This window comes from Macrobrachium nipponense, chromosome 32 (genome assembly GCF_015104395.2).
Source record: "Macrobrachium nipponense isolate FS-2020 chromosome 32, ASM1510439v2, whole genome shotgun sequence".
NCBI lineage: Eukaryota > Metazoa > Arthropoda > Malacostraca > Decapoda > Palaemonidae > Macrobrachium > Macrobrachium nipponense.
Window position 1 is genome coordinate 39,779,876 of NC_061094.1, and position 17,864 is coordinate 39,797,739.

A 17,864-nucleotide genomic window follows, 5' to 3' on the forward strand; every position below is an offset into this window, starting at 1 on the left:
ATTTCACAAGTTCTTGGGTGTGTTCGTATAGCGTATTATTGTTTGCTGCCGACGTGTATAGTTCAATTAACCCAGAAGTGCGCACTTACAGACCAATCAGTAGCTACGATCAATTCAGTAATTCACTGTGGTCAGTTGAGCTGGTATTTTTTTTTAACTAATAAAGAAAAATTAAATGTGTCATTCAATAATTCATTGTGGTCAGTTGAGCGGTATTTTTTTTTTACTAATTGAAAAATTAAGTGTCATTCAATAAGTCATTGTGGTCAGTTGAGCGGCAATTTTTTTTAATAAAAGAAAAATTAAGTGTCATTCAATAAGTCATTGTGGTCAGTTGAGCGGTAATTTTTTTTTTACTAAAAGAAAAATGAAATGTCATTCAATAATTCATTGTGGTCAGTTGAGCGGCAATTTTTGCCTACTAATAAAGAAAAATTAAATGTGCCAGGATCTCGAACTTCTCAGTTCCAGAGGTCGTTTACTCTTCACACCGTTGGGCTTTGGAATATGGGACAGTCACCCTGACGAGTTGGTTCCTCGTTGGACGAGTTGTTTTCGCGGTTTTCGCGCTCGGCTGCTAATCCGGTGGTCCGAAGTTCGATTCTCGGCTCGGCCAGCGCGGAATCAGAGGAATTTATTTCTGGTGATAGAAATTCATTTCTCGATATAATGTGGTTCGGATCCCACAATAAGCTGTAGGTCCCGATCAGAAACTCAATGTTCAAGCAAAGATGTAATATATTATTCCCCTAAAATAATTCACCTTGCATTTTACTGGTTTTATTTATATATTTATCGTTAGTCATTAATTGATTCATTTCTCTGTTCTCAATTTCTAATAATTGATATTTTCTTTTTGTATTTTCTGTTAGGCTCTGTAACTTCTCTGTAACTTCTATCATGTGAAAATCATATTCTTTGGAAGTTTGATTTCCAGATTAATGGCCCACGTAGGTTTGTTTTATGTGAACAGGGCTTTATCTTGTGAATAATAATAATAATATAATAATAATAATAATAATAATAATAATAATAATAATAATAATAATAGTCTATCCATGCCAAGCATGGCATGGATAGACTATAAGAAAGCCTTCGACATGATACCACACACATGGCTAATAGAATGCCTGAAAATATATGGGGCAGAGGAAAATACATAATGCGTGACGAAAAGACCAATTGAGTTATTCGACGAAAAACACGATAACCACCATTTGACTGTTGTGCTGTATACCGTAATAAGGTGGACCTCTAGTATTCACGCTCTGCCACCAGCATCTGCCTCTTGTGCTCGAGGGATGAGAGACTGGAGAGAGGAGAGGCGACCAAGAAACCCACTCGACCTCGGAGGAAATATGGGCCACAATTACTATGAAATACGGGACACAGGAGGTGTTGAACGTGTTCATTACGGAAACGGAACAAGTGCTTTCATTATCCCAGAATAAATTGGACGGTAATGAAAGTATTTCAAGGTTCGGTTACAATTTTACACTGCTGTAGACGAGGGCGTTAAAATTATCTACCGATATATAAACACCGGACATAAATGACAAACAAGGTATAATAAGTATTGCCAAAGCTACAGATCAGCATCTGTCGCAGGGTTGATAACGCCAACTACAATAACTGATCAAATTGTGAGGATGACTGTTAACGCGAACAACAAATCGCTGACTGAACTGAGAGAGCGACTGAAAATGGCAACATAAATCACTGACAGAATCGAAAGAATGTCTGAAAATGCCAACAACAATAATTGACGTAACAGAGAATAACTGAAAACGCCAGTCATTTTCAGAATTGAAAGAATGACTGAAATGCCAACATAAATATTTGACAAAACTGAGAAAATGACTGAAAACGCCAAAAACAATTTACAGAATTAAAACGAATGACTGAAAACGCCAACACTAAATGACAAAATTGAAAGAATGACTGAAAACACCACCAACGATAATTGACAAAACCGAGAGAAAGGCTAAACTCCAACAATAATAACTGAGAGAAATGAAAGAAAAAATTACTGTAAATTCCACCGACAATAATTGACAAAACTGAAAGAAAAGATGACTGTAAAAACCAACAGCAATCACTGACAATACTGAGAGAACGATTATTAACAAGACCCTTTTGAAAAAGTTCACCAAACAATCTCCTTGACGACTGACTGCGTGAATCAGCGCGAGGCCGAGGAGGAAGAACCGCAGCACCAAGAGAGAAGAGATGAGAGAGAGAGAGAGAGAGAGAGAGAGAGAGCCTTCAAGAGCCAAAACGAAGCAAGAGCGCGCGAGATCTTCTTGCATTTGGTGTTGACAGGCAAGGGTTGTATCCCAGTGGTTTGCGAGCTCCTTTATTGGACGGGACGTTGGGACTCGGCCAAGAAGGAGAGAAGGTCCTGACACGGGACTGCAGCTCAGGATAATTAAAGTCTCTTGTGCTGCTAATGATATGGCCTTTGCTCGGCCTCGGCCATTTAGATAAAATCTAGAGAGATACAGATGCGAAATACTCCTTGTACAGTATGCCTTTATGTATATGTACAGTAAGCCTGAATATATATGTAATTACTATTACTATATAAATATATATATAATATATATATATATATATATCTATTAATATATATATATATATACATATATATACATACCATATATACATAATTATACATATATACCTACATATATACATACATATACTATATATATATATATATATATATATATATATATAGTATATATATAATATATACATTGTTAAATTCTCTTCTCAACTATGTAATTGATATCATGTCTGCGTAACTAATATCATACATAATAGGCAGCTTGTCATTCCGCAAACTCACTTTAACATTAAAAGTCTTCTTTAGGGTGAAAAAGGATCTCCAACGCGTTTACTAAACCCCAATTACTTACGAATCTGGAACAAGCAAATAAAAACTGTAATAGGAAAAGGGGAGAAACCAGGTCTGGCAATTTGCACTAATTGAAAAATGCCATTTTTAACATGGGAACTTTTACTAATTAGATGACAATTCTTCAGTGGCATGAAGTTACCTTTCTAAATGTGTGAGAACTTGAACAAAAACATTATGAATTAGACTTATACAGACATCGATGAAGTTTACGATTCATTGTAACGACATACAAATATACTCATAATTTAGAAGATTTAATTTTTTATTTTACACTTCACTGCCAACATTTAATAAAAACAGGAGATTTTTGCATATCATAATTCTCAGCTCATTACGGATTTTAAAAATGACATTACTATTTTTAAATTATTTGCCTCATCGCACAGAGGCACAACTGTAACACTTGCTATTCAGAAACTAAGAAGATTTCGTGAACTTGTTTACTAATAATTTACAGCTATGTGTCAAGTATATATAGTGATACTGTAGTGATAATGGTTATACACATCAAAAGAATGACAAGCGAGACTAAATGAAATTGATCTCTGCGCATGAGTATGTGACGAAAATGAAAATCAATTCTGGTCTCTTGGTTATGACTGAAAATAACTAATGAACAAAAGATATCATACTAAACTCGTCTGTCATTGTTTTAAATTAACATATGTATGAAAAACATGCGTATGTTTTGACAGACGGGTGAATGAGGAAATTATAAAGGAATTTATTTCGGGTTCACAAGATTCCTTTCTCCACTCCGCTTTGGCTAACAACGATATTCTAATATATTTGGGCGCTCCCGAGACTGGCACACAAGGGAAGAAATCTGTGATCATTTGTTAATCACGGGAAAACTACGCGATACAGGTCATGGATAGTATGGCAGCTTCATTAATGAGTTGCTGTCTGAGGTTAAATGTTATAATTAGCGAGGAAAAACGATACGCTAATTCTGCATATTGAGGAATGAGTATGAGAATAGATCTCAGTTCGACTCCGTAAAAATCTCATCGCTATTTAGGTCAAAATTACAAAACACTTTACAAGGTAAGATTTCTATTGATACCTGAAAATGATCACTATACAGCAATTTCTGCCCCTTTTCAGATATAGCTTTGAAATTAATCTTAGGGGAATAAAATCACCGCATATCAAATAATTATATACAAATTACGTGAGATATGTACTATAGGTAGAGATTACTCATAGCAATCATGAAAATATATAAAGGACCTCATATTCTACACTTCCGGACCTCATACTTTACTCTTTCGGACCTCATATTTTACACTTCCAGACCTCATATTCTACACTTCCAGACCTCATATTCTACACTTCCGGACCTCACATTCTACACTTCCGGACCTCATATTCTACACTTCCGGACCTCATATTCTACACTTACAGACCTCACATTTTACACTTCCGGACCTCTTATTCTACACTTCCAGACCTCACATTTTACACTTCCGGACCTCTTATTCTACACTTCCAGACCTCACATTTTACACTTCCGGACCTCTTATTCTACACTTCCAGACCTCATATTCTACACTTCGGGACCTCACATTTTACACTTCCGGACCTCATATTCTACACTTCCAGACCTCACATTTTACACTTCCGGACCTCATATTCTACACTTCCAGACCTCATATTCTACACTTCCAGACCTCACATTCTACACTTCCGGACCTCATATTCTACACTTCCAGACCTCACATTTTACACTTCCGGACCTCTTATTCTACACTTCCAGACCTCACATTTTACACTTCCGGACCTCTTATTCTACACTTCCAGACCTCATATTCTACACTTCCAGACCTCACATTTTACACTTCCGGACCTCATATTCTACACTTCCAGACCTCACATTTTACACTTCCGGACCTCATATTCTACACTTCCAGACCTCATATTCTACACTTCCAGACCTCATATTCTACACTTCCAGACCTCACATTCTACACTTCCGGACCTCATATTCTACACTTCCAGACCTCACATTCTACACTTCCGGACCTCATATTCTACACTTCAAGAACTCACATTTTACACTTCCGGACCTCTTATTCTACACTTCCAGACCTCACATTTTACACTTCCGGACCTCTTATTCTACACTTCCAGACCTCATATTCTACACTTCGGGACCTCACATTTTACAGTTCCGGACCTCATATTCTACACTTCCAGACCTCACATTTTACACTTCCGGACCTCATATTCTACACTTCCGGACCTCATATTTTACACTTCCGGAAACTAATAATAAAAGTTCGCCACGTGTCAGTTTCACATACAGGCGCCAAAGAAAAAGTGTTTGTGGTAGTTTCGAATTTTTCCCTCTCCCCTTGTCCATCATATTACGAGGCGACTTTGGGGGGGGGGGGGGGGGGGCGGCTTCCACAAGCCTCCGATATGTGTTCGAAAACCATTACTCTTCCCTCACGTCAGTATAATTGCGATCTGGTTTTTGCGCCCGGCAAATGAGCCAAATAGACAGACCAGCTCTGTGCTTGTTGCTACACTTCGTAGACGTCAGCCTGTTATTTTGTTAAGGGGCCATATTGACTGTTTAAGTTATCCCTACGCCGACAAAAACGATGCACGTGTAGATTGTGCGATCTTCCTCGTACCTAATTTTAGGAAATTACTGTTACCCTAAAAAAGTGTCTTATTTCACGTATGTGTATTGTATATAAGCTTTATATATGAATACATTATATCAATGAAGACTTCTCAATAATAGGAAAGGTACAAAAAGAAAACGATTTAACAATACTGGAATCTATTAGCAAATCAACCGTATCACCGTTAAACTCCCAAACATCGTCCACACAACTATTTATTGCCTGATGGTCTTGTCGAGCTGTTTTTTCTCTGTCTGTATGTTTATTATTATTTTTTTTCTCTCTCTCTCTTGTTGTAACTTTATGTGAGCACAGTAGTTTGTTTTTAACTTCCTTCTGGGAAGGTTGTCACTGCTATTTGCTAGTTCTTTTAGTAAATGTTTTAGTAATTTTATTCTGAATGTTTTAATTCAATTATAATTTGTAATTCGGATTTTATTAGTTTTATTTATTGCCATGTCCGCTGTTTGAAGCCAAGAAAATGCAACAATGAGGAGTTGTGAAACGTCGGCATATCATTATAACAAAATCCGTGTCTTTCCCTGACCCGCCTTGGATATTATTAATATACATATTATTATAACATAAAATCCGTGTCTTTCCCTAACCCCGCCTTGGATATATATATATAGGTATATATAAATATTATATAATAGGATTTATATATAATATATAATATATATATATATATATAATATATATAATATATATATAGTATATATATTATATCTATCTATATATACGTAATATCTTATTTACTTTATTTTGGGAATAACCATCTCCCAATAGCAATTACAATGGGTAAATGCATCTGATTCAATTACATACAATCGACTTAACCATTCCTGCCGGGAAGATGCACTCATCACAAGTCCCTTTGGATATGAAAGTTATTCCCAATGTAAAGTAAATTCTAAATTAAGTGTTATTTTGGGAGCCTTAAAATATGTGTATGAAAATTCACTTGCATGTAGGTGACAAAAACTTCATCATATGACGATTATATACATACATATCTATATATATTATAATATATATATATATATATATATATATATATATATATATATATATATTATAAAAACAATATCCAACCATTCTATTCCCCTTGTCCACAGGAGCGGAGAGCGACCTCCTTCAGGGGGTGGAGGTGCCCTCGTTTGCCTTCGCGGGGGGCCGCGTCAATGTGAGTTGTATGTACGACCTCAGGGCAACGGGACTGTACTCCCTCAAGTGGTACCACAACGACACCGAGTTCTACCGGTACGTCCCCACGGAGAAGCAGCAGCCAGTCGACATCAAGAGGAACATGAAATTCCAAGCTCATGTGAGTAGGAGCTTATTCCCGATTAGTTATTCGAGTTCGTGTTTCCATATTGTTTTTTTTCATAATGTTGTTCATCACTGCCTATACTCTTGTTTTTTTCCATCTGTCCATCCGCCTGTGGTGTTTGCGCATGGTAACACTACATCCCGGGCTTTATATAATATCATATTTCGAATATTAACGGAGTAATTCGCATACAGTAAATTATTAAAACACTTTTCAGTTGCAAATGTACACCCAGATATCCTTTTATTTACCTAAAACACACACAGCGTAACTATTTAAAGCCCGGGACGCAGTGTTACCACGCACGACCACCACAGGCGGATGGACAGATGGTAAAAAACAGAGTATAGTTTTGACGTGCTGGATGTAATTTCTCGTTTATATTAAGTCTTATTCAAACTCTCGTTCCAATTCATATCTGCTTGAGAGTTATCGATAAGTATAATTTGCTCATTTTGACATCTGAGGTCATCATTCCAAAAATATTTATTTGTTTTCATTTTGAAATGCAGTCAAACATTACTTTTGGACAGCTTTCTTCCGCAATATGATTTTACTTCTTAAACTTGAAAAATTAATCTATACATTTATTTAATCAGTGTTAATTTCGAAATATCAATTTGTTAGTCTAAAACACTGTCGGTCTTCATATATATGTGTGTATGTATGTATGTATATGTATATGTATTTATATATATATATATTTATATATATATATATATATATATATATATATATATATATATATATGTGTGTGTGTGTGTGTGTGTGTGTGTATGTGTTTGTTTATTTATACATATATGTATATATATATATATATATATATATATATATATATATATATATATATAAATTGACCGCTGGATATTATGCATATTAAGGTATTAGTTTTGTATTTGTAGTGCTAAGTCAATTCATGGTGGAAATTTAAATAATTCATAAAATATATATATCTATATATTTGTATTTTAAGCAAAAAAGTCCGCGCAACTTCATAGATTTGGAAATCAACGATCTTGTCTTCAGAGTTACTAAAAGTCTCCCTTCCGCTGACATGGCTCGGCTGTCATTAGTGTCAAATTTCGATATCCGAGATTTAATGCCCTTGTGAATCAAGTCAAAAGGTTTTCTGCGAAGTTTTGCTGCATTCAAAAAAAACTTGTCTGGGTGTAGCCGTGACTTATGAAAGAGTGTATGATATTCTCCATTCTTTCTTTCCTCTGTCTAAATCTAAGTCATGAATCCAAAGTTTCTTATCCTTCAACACTTCTAATTTGGTTGACAGTGAGTCACAGAGCAAGTCCTTGAGCCAGACACTCAAATTTCAGAAAAAGGTACCACCCGACCTGAGTAAACTTAACTCCCATTTCTGGATACCCCTATGTCTATAGTATATGGAAACCCATGTTAACATTGTCAACTGCATAGCTTTTGGCTAATGTAGCCCCTTAATTCCAAATAATCACAAGAATTTTTAAGGTCTCATTGAAAACACTCTTTTGACTGTGTACAGATTATTTATTAATTCAGATTTCTAAAATTTTATCAGATTGTACACATATCATAGGCAAACCACTGGTGCAAATATTATTATCCTAAGTTTACTACAAGGTCGGATTTTGATACCAGCAAAAAGCAAAAATGAATATTTTTTTGGTATCTACGTAATTAAGTTTAACGGTATGACCATGCAATTGAACAAGTAAGAGTTTTAATGATTTTGGATACTGCCCACATGTCTAGGGAACATAATGATATACAATAACCTGATGTAGAATGCATGCTTCTGTGTATAATCAAGCTAATTTACAATTTACACTAAATCGGTACGAGTCGAGCAACCCTATCCGACGTCGATTAATTCTTTCTGTTCACACATAGCTAATACTTCGTCAGAAGGGAAGCAATTAAGGATACTGAAATTTTTCAAGCAGTCCATTGATTGTTGTGGAAAGTTCGTTTCCATCATGTTTTAGTCTAGTGATATTTAGGCCTACAGACTCATATAAAGTGCTATAAATTACTGGCAGCCATGGAATGTTTATATAAAGTATTACCACCTGTTATCATGCAACAAGAGTATTTGTTCCTGCTGTGTTTATGTTTGCTTCTTTTTATCCATTAATTTTGTTTTCAAGAAATGTATTTCCCTTTTTACAGAGCAAGGAATAAAAGGTAAAAAACAATGGCAAGGGAATAATTCACCACTTTTTAGATATAAGACTGCATGCAATATTTTGTTCTACATCTGAAAGCAATACATCACACGCATTGCGAAGGTAAGGTTGACAAATATTATCGTGTTAATGACTTACAAAAATCATTTATATTATATTAATAGTCAATTTCCTGCAGTTTCGTCAATTGAGTTATGAACTGACTTGAATTCAGTACTTCCCATTTGGTCATGTATATGATCTTCTGAGATATGTATATTCTTCATTTGCAGATAAATAAAAAAAGTAGAAAACAAGCTCTTCTAGTCCAACATGGCCCAAACTGCTGAAGATGAAGGCTGTCCCATCCCAAAGAAAAGAATTCGCAATAGCTGTATGATTCATTGTACTACTGATAGGTCAGCCCTTGTATCTCCAAAGAACATCAGCTCATGGCAGACTCTTCTCAATGCAGCCAAAATCAGGCAACATGTTGGTATTTTAGAGTTGGCTGAAGGTGTGAAAGATGATGAAATACCTCCAGTTCTTTATCATAGAAAGTGCCATAGTTACTTCACATGAAAAGAAGTTTAAATTCTATACAATCTCAACAAAGTGATAATGAAATAGAATTATCCTCAAATGATTCTCGGCGATCCATTCGTGGCAAACCAAGTAGTTTAAGTGTTTATAGCAGTGAAGAATGCATCATTTGTGGAAGGAGAACAAAGTACAAGAGTGGATCAGGAACTAGAGAAAACCTGGTCCGATGCCAGGAGTTTCGCGCAGATGACACTCTCAGGAGGGCTGCTTTAGTAAAAATGGATGAAAAAATGCTTGTAATTCTTAGTACAGACTTAGAAAATGGTGAAATGGTGAAAGCAAAGGTACTGATATGGAAGAGGCACACTGTGTTGAAGAAGATGCATATTGTAATGCAGAAAGGCTGGCACATGAGGAGCTGTATACATATATTCGAAATGATATAATTCCAAAGCCACAAATTGTAGAAATGACATATCTTGTATCACGAATAGAATCATCATTGACATTGAAGCTGAATTTGGTGAGAGTTTACACATTGTGTCTAATACTAATGGTAGACTGCTGTTATACCCTGACAGTATGTCTAAAAATGAACTTGTTAAACATGCATATGGGCTTCAAGAAAGACTCAACCAAGCAAATTCAAGCAAATCTCCAGAGACAGTTATGAAAGCTGCTTTGCAAATAAGGACTGACATAAAAATCATGATTTCAACCAGTCTTGGCCTCCCAGTACAGATGAAACTTTTGAAGCTGCCTGTCTCTCTGAGACAAGTTTCTCTCTACCTTGCTGACTGGAGGAAATGAAAATATAGACCCACAAGAAGAGTACAGAGACTTATCAGCTCATTTGGCAGTGATTTGATTTATGCAGTATCTCATGGCAAAATAAAACCTCCAAAACACATTTTGCGGCCATCTGCTGTAAAGACACTCACTGGCAATGTTGAACTTATTCAAATTCTGAACAGATTCTGTCATGGTATTTCTTATACATTGCTTGAAGAAATTGATACAGCCCTTTGCCTCCAGAAGTTAGCTTCAGCAGAGGGACCTGCCTTTACCTGAAAGTATTTCACCACATGTCTTCACTACTTTGGCTTTTGATAATATTGATCGCCTGGAAGAAATAATTACAGGAGAAGGTACTTCACATAGAGTTAACGGGATCATCATTCAGACAAAGGTTGAAGGTTCTGTTCCAATGAAGACAAAGCCAAGCATACCAAAGTCAAAACAGCGAAGCATCAGTGCTACACCAAAGTTAATTCCTGTGTATAATGCAGGGAAAAAACTGGGACCATCATGTGTTGATGGCATTGAATTGATGCAACTCATGAAATTCAAGAGGCAGATTTAAGAATTTCATCTGGCTTATGTTAAGGATGTTCGACAATAATATTCAAACAGTATGCAGCTGGACAGGTTTTAACATGCTTATCCGAGATGATATTGATATATCCCAAGACACAATTGGATACTTGCCCACAATCAATGCTCCTGCTACTGACATGTCAACAATTAATGAAATACTCCATCAGTCTCTTCAAATCATGCAATCTCTTGAATTGCCAAAAATTGTTTGTGTGTTTGACCAGGCAATATATTCTAAAGTTACTGAGGTGGTGTGGAAACATGATGAATTCAAAAATGTAATAATTAGGATGGGAGATTTCCACCTCATATGCAACTTACTATCAATAATTGGAAAGCGTTTTGAAGATGCTGGGCTGCGGGACGGACCTTTGTGTTGAGGCTAAAGTTGTTGCAGAGGGCTCTGTTTCATCTGTCATGGAAGGTAGACAATACAATCGAGCTGTAAGAGCCCACAAGCTTGTATGTGAGGCACTAATGAGACTTGTCTGGAAGAGATTTATTGTGTGGCTTGAGACAGAACATAAGGATATGATGGTACATTTAGAACACCTTTTAAACTATGATGTAAATGACTTCCATAGCAGCATAACTCATTCAGCTTATGACAATCTACGGGAAAACTCCCACTTTGCTAGAATACTGGAATTATTTTATGAACATCTTGGTATCCTCACCAGTCAGCACTCTCTCTCTGCATTTTGGGTATCATATTTGGATATGGTTGATATACTACTGGGTCTGCTTAGGGCTTCTAGAGAAGGAAATTGGCTTCTCCATCTTACCATGGTTAGAAAAATGATTTGTTTGGTGTTTTGCATATGATAAAATTAACTATGCAAGGTTCTTACCCTATTACTATGCTACAATGTCAAGACTCCATGTAGATCATCCAGATGTCTATGACGAGTTCAGATTGGGGACAAAAATCCTTTTGGCAGAATTCCCGTTGATCAAGCAATTGAAGAAACGGTAAATAAAGACACCCAGACACCTGGAGGAACCAAAGGATTTAGCCTGAAGGGTGGGGCTGTGAGGCGCTATTACCTAAATGCTGAGTACAGAAGAAAATTCCTTTGGTTTCAGATCAGGGAAATGACAGGACAAGGTGAATCAAAGTTGACACATCCTGATCTTCAACCTAAAAGAATAGAAAAAGATGAATGTCAAGTAAGCTCTTTGGTTGAAATAATGGAAAGTCATTGGATCAATCCCTTCGACCCTGACCAAACAGAATTTGTAAACCTAGCAAGTGGGAAAGTTGCACCACCACATGTTGCAAAAGATCTCCTTAAAGCAGAAAAAGTAGGAGAAGCAGCATATGAAACATTCAAGCGTGAGCGTATTGAAGGGGATCTTTCTAAGCAACAGTTCCATGGAAGAATGAAAAAGCTCAAGCTGAAGACATTTTCTGATGCATACAAGGCAATTCATAAAGTTGGATCATCAAAGGATATTGTTCTTAATGCTGACAGAAAATTATTTGCTCATATGATTCTTGTAGCAGAAAAGAGGGAGTTAGACATGAAAGAGGTATTGTCACATCCATTGGGACCCTTGCCATGGTCCTTAGCATATGGGGATGGATCAATTAGAAAAACTAACAAAAGTGTCTTGCCAAAAGAACTTATGAAGATGATCACACCAACAGAGGTTATTCCTGTAGATAGAGCAACCATAATTGATGGAATGGGATTAATTCAGAAAATGAAACCTACAGATAAGACCTTTGCAGAATTGGCTGTTTCTGTCCTTTCTCAGGTTATCCACGAAGGCAGCGGAAGCCAACGCATTGATATAGTATTCGATGTGTATCGTGATAAGACCATCAAGGATCTTGAAAGGCAAAGGAGAGGTGAAGGAATGGGCATACAGCTAAGCAATATAGCTCCAGGCCACACAATTCAACAATGGAGAAAAATTCTTTGTTGTGCATCAAGCAAGAAAAACCTCATCAAATTCTTGGTAAATGAGTGGCAAAAAGCTCCTCTGAGAGAAAGCTTAAATGATACCGTACTCTATGTGACATGTGAAGAAAAATGCTACAAACTAACTAAAGAGTTATCAGAAGTTGAAACTAATTTGGAGTGTCTCCAGGAAGAAGCAGACACTCGCATTCTCTGCATGCCTTACATGCAGCTGAGTCTGAGATCAAGAATGTGGTTATCAATGCAGAGGATTTCAGATGTCTTGGTTATAGCATTAGGTATCAGTAGCTTGATCCCTTGTACACTGTATATGAAATGTGGGATAAAAACCCGAACTCAGTTTATTAATATTAAAAAAACTTAGTGAGGCACTTGGAACAGCAGTATGTGAGGCTTTAATTGGCATGCATGCATTCACTGGTTGCGACACTGTCAGCGCCTTCGCAGGAAGAGGAAAAATCAATGCATTTAACCAAATGAAATCAAACAAGACATATCAAGCTACATATTGTGAACTCGGCCGCAATGCAACTGTTTCATAGGACCTATTTGAAAAACTGCAGATAATCACCTGCAGCATGTACAATAGTGCTACAAAAACAACGTCAGTGACTCACTTCGCCATCAACTCTTCTGTGCTAAGCGGGGAGAAATAGAGTCTCAAGCAGTTTACCACCATGCCAGGACTCCCTTTTCATGCATGTACAAAGGGCTAACTTCCAATCTGCAATTTGGAGACAGTGTTTGCAGCGTTATCCTGTTCTACCAATCCAACAGAGTCAGGCTGGGAAATAGATAATGGTACCTTAGCCCATCAAATGGCTACAAGGACCTCCTGCACCAGAGGCAGTACTACAGCTACTAGCATGCAGGTGTGCACGTTCCTGCAAGTCATCAGATTGTACTTGCCTTATCAATGGCTTGAAATGTACAGATATGTGCAAACTTCAAACTTGCAATAATCAAGGGAAAGATAGGGAACCTAGTACAGAATTGCAGGACTTGTGTGACGACGAATATGATGATTAATAATGGTTTATATAATCCTTATAATAATTGTAGTTTTGGTGATAATTGGGTTAATATGGCGAGTGTTTATCATATGAACTAATTTTTTCTGTTAAATAATTTCAGACCACCATAATTTTTTATTGCAATATTATACGGTTATAGGGATAGATATTAAAATTTTATGTTCTGTTTTAAATACGAGATGGTTTTTAGTTTCTAAGTAATTTTTTTGTTTTATTTTGTAACTAATGCCATGAGAATAATTGCTTGCATAAACTTTTAGGAGACAAGATTATTTGCTTTTTGATAAAAAAGTTTGAGCTGCGTATGAATAGAAAATAGTCGCGTAGGATAGGATTATACGACTTTTAATATTTCATTGTATTTGTAAATTAGCTTGATTATACAAATACTCATGTATCCCAAAAAAAAAATATTATATATCAATGCGTTCCTTGGACATGTGTGCAGTATCCTAGATCATTAGAATTCTGATTTGTTTTATTGTATGGTCATAAAGTTAAACGTAATTAAGTTTATACAAAAAAATTCTTCATTTTAGTTATTTTTAGATATCAAAATCTGACCTTGTAATAAACTTAGGACAATAATATTTGCACTAGTGGTTTGCATATGATATGTGTACAATCTGATAAAATTTCAGAAATCTGCATTAAAAAATAATCTGTACACAGTCAAAAGATTGTTTTCAATGAGACCTTAAAAATTCTTGTGATTATTTGGAATCAATGGGCTACACTGACCAAAAGCTATGCAGTTGACAATGTTAACAAGGATTTTCATAAACTACAGACATGGGGGTATCTAGAAATGGGGGTTAAGTTTACTCAGTACAGGTGGTACCTTTTTTTGGTCTGGCTCATGGACCACGCCCCCTCTAAGAGTCGGTCCTTCCTTCCACGGCCCCCTTGCATATGTGAGTAAAATTCCCTCCCAGGCTTGAAAAAAAACGAGAAAAAGAAGGGGTTTCGAGGGATAGGCAGGGAGGCCAATAATTACAATAGATTGTCAGCCCAACGAGCCTAACTAGGGCAGTAGACTATAGGAAAGTAACGTTATAATGCGATACTTTTTCCCTGGGGCTAGCGCCTCCCCAGGAAATTGCTGACGCCCCCTAGGGAGGCGCGCCCCCAGGTTGAGAACCACTGTACATAGCGGACGGGGCCGCTTTAGCAGTCTGGGGTGCACCTGACGGATTTGGTAGGGCCGCAGCTTTTAGGGTCCGAATTCTTTCTAACCAGACAAAAATCAATCATTCCTGCTCCACGTGTCTTATTCCCATCATCTCCTCAGGGATTAATCAGTCTAGCAAATGTTAATTCTACTGTGCGGTGAAGTTTAGATATTGATGAATGGAGGCGCATACTGATTCAAGTTTACTTTAACTCCGAAATAAAGCACTGGCAAGTGGCTCCCTTTTCTTGATATTAAGGTACAGGATTACGGTGAAAATTTTTACATCGTTCGATGTGACGTCAGAAGTAGCGAAACTGCGGATAAGGTTCTGGCTTTTCCCGCTTCTGACGTCACATCGAACAAAGTCTGTCGGGCAAGGTTTGATCGCGTGGACGGGGCTTTACTCACGAATGAATACTAAAGGAATAGGCAACAAAGACTTAAATGCTCAGTCGTGTGTACATCAATCGGTCTTGCAAATACTGAAGCTCCTGTAGTCATTACCCAGATTAAGAAATTAAACAGTATCCTGAACTCATATGGTGACAGTTATCGAGACCGAATGATAGAGGCTTTCGTGAACTCATATGATGACGACTATCGAGACTGAGTGTTATGGTGCGTCCACACGGTCGAACAATGTCCGTCGGACAACCATTGTTACCAATTAACAATTGTATGCCGGTCTTTGCCTTGTGAGCAGAGTAAAAACAGTGGTTTACAACCTCATCTGGTACCACTGTTGTTGCCAGATCAACCGTCCATCGTTCAACGGCTTATGACGTTTCATTCCTGCTTCGCCAATGATATGGTAACATTGTTTGTCCGTCGGACATTGTTCGACCGTGTGGACGCACCTTTAGAGAATCGTAGCCGGAGAAAAAAGGCCGAATAGCTGCCAACAACAGCGGCGATACTGTTACCATTTACCTCTGGATGAAATACGCTAATGTACACAGAAAAAATGAAGTCCTGACTCATGACTAAAGAACCCTACGATAAGCTGAAGATGAATATCAAATGTCAAGCAAACTTGGTGTGGTATGTGACCAAAAAAATAAATAAAAATAAATAAAAATACAAAAACCCACAAAAGAATTTGAACTGAACAATCTTGTAATTAAAGTTATAAATGGTTACAGAAAGTACCAGTCCCCCTAATAATAAGTAATTTTCTTATAGAATAAACTAACTTCCGAACTATTGTTAAACAGTATACAAACTAAATATTAAAAAAGCAAAAAAACCAAAATAGCAATAGAGGGTCTTAAAACACCAATATTGTTCAACAAAAGTGTCCTTTGCGCTGTTTATTAATACGCGAAGCCCTGTCCTCTGTAATACGAAAACATTTTTCAGTAACCAAACCGCCCAACATCGATTATTCCCACTGAAAAAGGATGGCCGGGACTGCGGAGACGCAAGATTTATAAACAAATTTCTTCATATTTGAAAGAATTCGGATCCTGGGGCCCTTTTCCACAACCTATCGCAAATTATCACATGCATATATTATACTACTATCATTAATTCTACCGACATAATATTAATACCGCAACTACGCAACTATTACTGCTGTTATTTTATCACTGGTGTAACTTTTACTATTATCAGTATCATCAATGTTTCTGGAATGCCTTTACTTCTGCTTAGCATTTTCCTTGACGAGCCCTGAATGCAAAAAGAACTGAATCCTTAATCCCTTTTCTTAAAGAGGATTATCAATAATTCACCGTTTGCATTCCTAGACATAAAAACACGAATGAATTCCCCTGGCGATGTAACAGTGTTTTAATAACGAAACAGCAGTCAACGAAATGGATTGAAGAATACATTAGAGGTCTGTATAACTGCCATACTTTAAACCTCTAACTTTTTCGAAGGTTTTGCAGGCAACTGAGGTCGGACTATTAAGCAGTATAAATAAGCATTTTCATAACTGTATTTAAGGGAACATTCAGCAAGAGGCAAAACCACAGTCTAACATACTTCACTCTTATAATCCTTTAGTTACTGGAAATACGCTATCGAAAGATCACAATACGCCAGGAAGTCATCAGTAGCTGTTGGTTGTATTTAAGAGAAATTGAATAAACATTGTTAATAAGTTTTTGTTACCTTTTCCATCGCATTACTTTGTTTGTGTGATGTTCAGTGCATTTACAAAGTGCAAGAGACCAAAAATCCTTAAAATAAACATAAATAACAAAATAAAGATGAATTACGTAAAACTTCCATATTGTCTGTCACATATGCTTAGGGACCAAACAACAGTTGATAACTAATACCTTGTATTCTATACAACTGTTCTGTTTTGTAGAAAAGAAAGACAAGGATCTATTATCAAATGTTAAAAAATAAAAGGCATTCAAAATTACATAATAACGTAAACCAGTATCTAGTATCATGTAAATACACATGAGGAACAGGCACTTAGGGAGATAATGGAAGGTTTCTTCTGAAATCAAGTTTATGGAATATGATCAGACAGGATACCCTGTGGCAATGAATTAAGTCGTAAAAAAAATTGTATGGAAAGAGAAAACCACCAGTTCGATCCATCTTGCCTGAGAGATAATGACCCTGTGTGGTTGCTGACATACAGACAGGTTCTGGTGATAGAAGTCCACTCTCGACGTGGTTCGGAAGCCACGTAAAGCGGTTAGTCCCGTTGCTGAATAACCACTGGTTCCATGCAACGTAAAAGCACCATACAAACAAACAGACATACAGACAGGAGAAGAGCATTTCAACAATAGC

At 36.7% G+C, this 17,864-nt stretch overlaps 1 pseudogene; it reads left to right on the plus strand.

Annotated features, from left to right (window-relative positions):
- The window catches only part of LOC135207358 (uncharacterized), a 469,824-nt pseudogene that overhangs the window by 329,662 nt on the left and 122,298 nt on the right, over positions 1-17,864 (plus strand).